The sequence below is a fragment of the Garra rufa genome, chromosome 2 (genome assembly GCF_049309525.1).
Source record: "Garra rufa chromosome 2, GarRuf1.0, whole genome shotgun sequence".
Lineage (NCBI taxonomy): Eukaryota > Metazoa > Chordata > Actinopteri > Cypriniformes > Cyprinidae > Garra > Garra rufa.
This window is the reverse complement of record NC_133362.1, coordinates 61,872,954-61,881,544: the sequence shown is the minus strand read 5'-3', so window position 1 is coordinate 61,881,544 and position 8,591 is coordinate 61,872,954. Positions and strand designations below refer to the sequence as shown.

The 8,591-nt window shown below is 33.0% G+C and overlaps 1 long non-coding RNA gene across 1 annotated transcript; it reads left to right on the top strand.

Annotated features, from left to right (window-relative positions):
- The first annotated feature begins 2,538 nt into the window (after window positions 1-2,538).
- LOC141325667 (uncharacterized) lies at window positions 2,539-4,183 on the top strand. Its single transcript, XR_012353802.1, has 3 exons — window positions 2,539-2,618; window positions 3,415-3,545; window positions 4,048-4,183. It is a non-coding gene; the product is annotated as an uncharacterized lncRNA (long non-coding RNA).
- The last annotated feature ends 4,408 nt before the right edge of the window (window positions 4,184-8,591 follow it).

The window sequence follows — 8,591 nt, the reverse complement described above, 5'->3', positions numbered from 1 at the left end:
CTTTTTAATGCTAGACTATCCAATATACACATGCGCAGTCATGAGCACGAGCTTTCAAACACTGCCTGTTTCTATAGGAACCGGAGCTTCTAACGGCCGCTGCAGTGACGTGATGAGTTTCCTAATTAACGACTGGCTCATTCATTTAGAAGGCGGGACTAATTCGTCTTTACGGACACGCGTGATGAGCATGAAACAAGTCTTTAGCTGGTCGGTAGAGAGCTTATTATATCTCAACTGGCGGACGATACCACTCTCTTTCTTAGAGATGAAAATCAAGTCTCTGTTGCAATAAATGCTATAGAAAATTTTTCCAGGGCCTCTGGCTTAAGGCTGAATATCAATAAGTGTGAAATCATGTCCATTAAGGACTGCATGAAATCTTCTATTTGTAGTATTCCAGTCAAAAATGAACTTGTTCACTTAGGTATCACAATTACCAAGGACCAACAGAAAAGGACTTCATTGAACTTCAACCCTATTATTCAAAGAACCAAAAAAAAGCTGAACCAATGGCTGTTACGGGATCTCTCCCTCAGAGGCAGAACCCTACTGTCTAAGGCAGAAGGTTTATCACGGTTAACATATCCAGCTCTATCTCTGTATGTTGACAAAAAACATATTACTGAGATTGACAAGCTACTCTTTAATTTCTTATGGAAAAATAGAACTCATCATGTGAAGAAGTCTGTTCTAACAAATGACTATGAAAAGGGTGGATTAAACTTTATTGATTTCTGTACTCTTAATAATACTTTTAAAGTAAATTGGTTAAAACATTTCTTTAAAAACCCTAACTCTATTTGGAATGTCATACCCTGTCATATTCTGTCAAAACTGGGTGGCTTGAGCTTTTTCTTAACCTGTAATTACAATATTGATAAAGTCCCGATAAAAATGTCATCTTTTCACCGCCAGGCCTTCCTTTCATGGTCTCTTATTTTCAAGCATAACTTCTCGCCCAACAAATATTACATATGGAACAACAAAGACATACTGTTTAAACACAAATCTTTATTTATTGATTACTGGTTTAATAATAACATTATTTTTGTTGACCAATTATTTAACAGGGCTGGTTATCTTTACTCTTATACTGAGTTTCTAGAAGAATACAAAATTCCTGTGTCTCCTGGAGATTATGCCAAAGTTTTTGGAGCAATTTCTTCTGGTGTCTGCATGTTATTTAGAGCTCAACCAAGATTGGACACACAACAACTAACCTTGTTATCATTGACTGACACTTCAGTTGGTAAGATTTGTTTTTCCTGTAACAATGGAAAGAACAATAAACTAATTAGATCCTTGTTCAAAACAGATATTATCACAGTCCCATATGTGGTTCCATACTGGAATACATTTGTGCAAAACATTGACTGGAAGAAGGTCTGGCTCCTACCCAGCCGATACCTGCTGACTAATAAAATTAGAGAAATATCATTTAAAATAATTCATAAATTTTACCCATCTAATGATCATATTGTTAAAAATTTAAAAAAGACATTGATGTAATGTGCACTTTTTGTTCTGTGAGTATTGAAACAGTGACCCATCTGTTTTGGCACTGCCCCTTTGTCCAAAGTTTCTGGTCTGACATTTGTATTTTTATTGCTGAAAAAATTGAGAAAGATTTCAAGTTATTTTGGAAGGATGTTCTTTTTGGCCTTTATGACCTCAACAGAACTAAGACTATGCCTAATGAAACTTTCATTATTAATCTCATTATTCTTTTGGCAAAATATTACATTCATAAATGTAAGTTTGCGCATTCCAAAACATCTTTTATTGCTTTTAACAATGAGGTCAAGCAATATGTCAACTCGATTAAGCATTCTCTTAATCAAAAGGCAACAAAAACTGTGAATGTTTGTAAACACTTTGATATATTTTTGTAACCCCGTACTTCCCCTGGTAAAATGTGATGATATGTGTCTTGTCTATATTTTATTTTTGTTAAAACACCTGCAATGTTTGGAAAATGCACAATTTGTTATTTTTATAATGAAGACTGACATTCCTGTAAATTGTGCAATTGTTGAATAAAAAAAAAAAAAAAAGTCTTTAGCTGGTCGCCATTTTGTGAGGGTCATTCATTCGCGGTTCAATGACTTCAATCAGTTATGGGGTGATTCTTGAATGATGTCTGTGTCTGTGCAACATAGTCGATTTATTGTGTGTATTTAAATTGTGATGAAAGTCAGCATTTGATCGTCGTCATTCACGGACGCACAAAACAACTTTGAACACACACATCACAAGAAACGGTAAGTGCCAGTGATTTATTTTCGTATTTAATGTTAAGTGTTAGCTTTGTTTAATTACCATTATTTAAAATAGCATATTTAGTCACCATATAATGTATAACGTTATCTGACCAATTTTTTTAGTATTATAGTATTATAGTATTGACAATAAATTGGTGTAATACTGAGGGATTGTTTTGAGGTAAAAAAATATATTTTAATTAATTTTAAGACATTTTTAATCTTGCAAATTATAATTTTGTATGTTCCAATTGATTTCTAATGTTCCCGCCCAGTAGTGTCGTCCTAACATTAAACTGGTTGTGGACACTGCTTTCCTGAGAGGGTCCTTTGCGGGAGTTTGGTCGGTTACCGGTAAGTTCAGTTCATTTTGAAAATATATGCATGCCTTAATATAATTAGGAGCAGGACTTGCATGATGCTAAAAATAGGCATAATTATTCAATCTAATAATTTTTAATAAAGGTCTTAGTGAACGACACAGGCCTTAAAACGTGCAACCAAAATGTTATCTCTTTTGTGGTTCAGTTATTCCATTTAAATACACTCAAAATTGTATTAAAAGGCTCATTAATAGTGTAATCATGTAAATTAAGTCAGGTTTGTCTTACCTAAACAGTTGTTGAAAACCAAAGTTTGTCAGTTATCTGTGCTTTAGGTTTTAGTGACAGCAGCATAATAATCCTGCTTCTGTCTAAATGTTAGTTTCCTTGCAGTCACCAATTCTATTACTTGAAACTCATCTTTGATGATTAAAATTACATATGTAAACGTTTTTTCCATTTAAATGTATTTCTTTTGTGTGTCTAAATTTTGTTAATTGTTATGGTTATGTCAATCACTGTAATTTTGAGAGCGAATCTATGAATGCATTTATTCAAATTCTTATAGCCTAGACAGTGAGAACACTTCCTTTATAATCACTAAAGCTGTCGCTCATCTGTTATTGTACAACAATCTTGTGTTATAACTGCTATACATTATAAAGTGGTGGCCAACATTACTAGAATAGTTGTAACCAGATGAAACCAAATGATGGTTTTAAATCAGTTATTTCTATCTGTGTCAGCTTGAAATATCAGTTTACATTTCCAAACATTAATTTTCCATTAATTGTAAAAGTCCAATGAGATTTTTGTTTGCTCCACAGACACAGATCTGATCTCATCATCATCCAGTTTGTCTGGAATGACATGAAGAAACAGAACGAACGGAGACAGATTAAATCCAGAAGATCTGCGGCAAAGTCTTTAAGATGCTTCAAGAGACCTATCTGCAAAGGTACAGTACTGTTAAACGTTTTAGACACTTGTGTGAAAATGTAGTAAAATGAGGATGCTGTCAAAAATAATGTCATAAATAGATCTTCTTTATCAATGAACTTCTATTAACTAAATTTAATCAACATTTGGTGTGACTATCCTTTGATTTTAAAGCAGCTTTTGCCCTAGGTGCACTTGTCTAGTTTTCCAGGTAGCTTTGCAGGTAGGATTCTTCAGAATCCAGTTCTGGATTTAGTCTGTCTCAGTTTGTTTTGTTTCTTTTTGTCAGTCAGACAGACCCAATGATGATGAGATCAGATCTTTGTGTGGAGCACTGACTTTTGTCAGACTCACTGGACTATTACAATTACTAATGTAAACCGATATTTCCAACGGACACACTACAGCAAAAAATAGAAATTACTGACTTAAAACCAAATTAAAATCAATTATCTGCTGAAAATACTTGTGTTCTAATAATTTGGCCACCACTGTATATACATTATATTATATTTTTGTAGGTTTATCACCTAAGCCTCCTTGGAGGCAAAGCACCTGAGATGCCATCCGGATGGTGTTGCGAACAGTTGGAACAGTGTCAGTACCGCATTAAAGGAAGGAACGGGGGAAGAGCTGGACATTGCGGCGTGATCATTCGTAAGTATTACATTTCTAACTGACAGAATTAACACAAAGACATTACTCAGACCAAGCATCACCTCTTGTTTTAAGAAATATTTCGGTATTTCAACGAAGCCCGTATTTATAACAAATTATAATGTTATTCTTAAGGCATTATAATGAATGCATAATGCATTTTAAAAAACCTTATAATGTTATATCATCTCATGAGTATTCATAAGATTATAATTTTTACTTATTTGTGGTTATAGCTTTTAAGAGTATGATTACCTGCTCATAGTTATAATGTATTATAAGTCTCATATCTTGCCATGTTACTCATTTCACTTTACTTAAAGCATACAAAGACCACTTATAAGTAATTATAATAATATTTCCCAAAAAACCCTAAGATCAGGCATCAGATCAGATGAATGTGTAATGACACATTTGTATTATCAGTTTGATTATTTTGATGGTACCTAGGGCTGGGCGTTTTGGCCTAAAATCAAAATCTCGATTAATTGAACATTTTAACTCGATTACGATTAATGAACGATTATTTTATTTATTAATAAAATTATATTTAATTATATTTATATAATATTTATTTTTTTGCCCTCATAGTTCACTGACAAGTAGGGATGCACCGAAATATAAATTCTTGGCCGAAACCGAAAAAGAGGAAACCAAGGCCGAAAACCGAAACACCGAAAGAATTATGCCAATTATTAGTACCATTCCATTTATGGCTATGACTGTGTACTAATCTTACTAGAATCAAGGCATTGCAATTGCATACATTAATATTAAAGTTTCAAAGAATAAATCAATTATATTAATTTAAACAATTATTATGAATCAAGTATTTTATTACTTGACATACATATATTTTACTGCCTTTGTTTAAATTGTTTAATCGTTTAAATTTTTATAACATTATCTTCTGGATCCATCACATCATAGACTGTAAAAAAATTCACATTTACAAGTCTACGCGTTTCTCTTCCAGCAGGAGGCGCTGTCAGACTGGTATACAAAGCAGCGCAACAAATGACTTTGAAACGTGCAGCGCTCATATTTGAAGTTTCATCATTTCTTGTCTTTCAGTCCCCACATTTAACACCTGAAATCATAATTAATACTTTCTTAATCCCTAATAACACTGCAGTTTTCAATTAAAATTAAGAGCTTTATTTCAAGAACCGATTTTCTGAAACAAACCTTGCACAATATACGTTTCTTTTTATACGTTCCCCACCATATTCAGGGCACAAGGAAAATATTAGGGGACTAAATTAATATCAGCATATGAAGTATAATCGTCTCTCGTTGTCTCTGAGAGAATGCACATCAGATGCTGAAAATCAGTTTTCACTTTCATTTTAACATTGCGCAGTTTTCACGTTGCTTGTGTGATCTCCATTGGCTCACCTCCATGGTTTAAAACATAAATATTAATAAAAATACAGTATGAAAAGACATATCTTTAAAATATTGTGACGTAACACTAACGTAAAGCTAATGTTTTTCACTCACTGAAAGCTACATCTGTCTCGATCTCTGCTCTTATCACTGCACGCACGACTGCAGACACACCCCCTCTAGAAATTTCGGCAAAACAAGTTTTGCAAATCGCTGTCCGTGGGTCTTTCTCAGATATACTGAAAAACGTCCACACCGCAGACGTGTTGCTTCAGACAAGCACGTGCAGGCTGCGGTTTGTGTCAACATACTGTTTCGGCCGTGTTGTTTCGGTGATAAAAGTCTTTCGGCCGAAAACCGAAAATGCACTTTCAAAGTAGAAAATAAGCACTGTCTTCTAAACGAAATTACTCTTGTATATCCTGTACATTTTTTTAAGCTCTCCATGGACATGTCGGCGGAACAGAGCGGAGTCATGTGACTCCACACGCGGTACTGTTTTTAAAGGGAAAGTAATCGAAATAATCGACCTGGAAACATTTGATCGATTATAGGTTCTGAATGTCGATTTCGATTATTTTTCGATTAATCGCCCAGCCCTAATGGTACCTTTTAGACAGCTTTTGATAAGTAACTCTGCAACTCCATGTCCGCTAGCAGTAATCATTATTAGTAGTATACTAAATATATGCTAACACTGTATTTTAATGTTTCTCCAAAAGGTAAACTATTATATTATAAGTAACTTTGCAAGTACGTGAACCTTCTACCTATAGCCCAACCTTAGCCTAAGTCTACTAATACTCTAATTGTTAGTTGACATGCAGTTGGAAAGTTTCAGCTTATAGTTAATAAGACTAAGGGGACCATCAAAATAAAATGTAATATAATGTAAAAAATAAATGTAATATGATATAGTCCATTATAAATTAAGTAGATTTAATATGATGTCCATTGTGTGTTATAAATAATCATAATCGTAAAAGTTATAACCTCAAATACTCAAATATTATAATGTATTACAATTGTTTTTGATTATTCATGAGATGATATAACATATTATAAGGTGTTTTTTTTTTTTTACAATGCGTTATGCATTCATTATAAATGCCTTATAAATACCCTTATAATGTATTATAAATAGGGGCTTCATAGAAGGGGGGTCATGAAATAGATATTTTTCTTTGAGGTCCACATAATTTTTCTGCAAATTTGTGAAGTTTTTACTAAACCACGACTTCATTAAGAAATGTCACTTTTAAAAGAAAATACTTGTTACTTACATGTTTCTTAAATTATGCCAAACGTCCTTTTTTAGAGGCTTGCCAAAAGTGCCAGTTAAGGTGTTAGAAGAGTTCATTGCAGACACCTTGAAGTATGCTCCCCATCGGGAGTCAAGGGTGAGTCACACCCCAGAATCATGACACAACTAATAATATAAATGGTTCAACACAAAATGTTTTGTTTAAATAACACATTATCATTAAGGTCTTATTAGATATACTTGATACTTTCAGGCATTGTTTCATTTTAACGGACAGTTGTACAATCTATGTCTGTACGTGTGAGCACCGACTCACTGCATTTGCCAATACATTTTTGTGCATGTGAAAGATAATGTTTTACAATAATACTGGAACATGAGTGAACTATAAAGCCTTGCCTACATAATAAATAATAGTTTAGCAAACTAGTGTTACATCGCAAATATTAAAACATATGTATTTGTGCTCAATGAGAGATGTATGTTTCACTTGTTTTAAGTAAATTCATTTTGGCTAGATAATTATTTGTCATTTATAATAAATGCCATTTATAATGTGTTTTCATTTGTAATTGTGTAAATAACTTTGTATTGTAGTTTTATAGCTACTTATATTATCTGTTATGTCTTGTTTCAGAATACTGGTACAATTTAAAGGATAACCTAACAACTTATGAATAACTTCCCCTTCCTTTTTTTCCTCTTTTCTTTTTGACCCTGGAGATAAAAAAATAAAAATAATAAATAAATTAATCCATGTAGCATTTTTTTTTTCTTTTTTTCATTTTCAAATGTTTTATCTCTGAATTTGCTACCCTGATTGAGGTCATGTGATAGTTTATCAGCCAATTACATGTTACAAGGCAACATTGGTTATTTGTTAACTTTATTAATAACTTCTAAAAGTTATTTTTGAGTGTTTTTTCCTGTTTAAGATTGGTGTAAAATGGAAACTGCATTTGACTTAACTACCCTATTATTACTATATTTCAGTCGTGTGCATGTGTATACAAATCAAGATGAATAAATTGTTAGTTTAAGTTAGGGATGGGGAACGTTGATCCTGGAGGGCCACACTCCTGCAGAGTTTATCTCCAAACTTAGAGAGAGAAAAAACACACCTCACCTGACTGTAGCCCTAGTAATTCTGAAGACCTTGATTAGCTTTTTTAAGTGTGTTTGATTAGGATTGGAGCTAAACTCTGCAGGAGAGTGGCCCTCCAGCATTCCCCACCCCTGATTTAAGATGACTTAAATATAGTTTTTAAAAATGATGTGATGAAAATGTATTATTTGAATGCTTATTTTTTTTATATATATAATTTCATGATGCTTCAGAAGATGTTTTTCTTAATGCTGCTGTTTTAAAAAGTAGTGTATGCCAAGTCAAATGAGTATAAACTCAAATGAGTTTGGCATCTACAGCATTTACCTTATTTTCTGAGTTTTCATTTTGGGGTGTACTCTTTTACAATAGGAACCATCCTATTGTATAACTTTTTTTGTAAACTGGTTTTGACTTTTGAGTGATTTAATTTTTGTAGAACTTGCAGCACAGATCCTAATAAATTGTTTTGCATAGCCACACTAATTACTTCATAAGCATTTTGTAATAACACAGTTTGTAACATCAGCCAATCTGTTTACTTTACAGATAGAGTGTGAAGAGACAGGCCATGGACCACAGTTCCTGCAATACTAGTTTTTCAGAACCCACACACAATTCAGAAGTTCTCACTGATTAAATGTTAATAT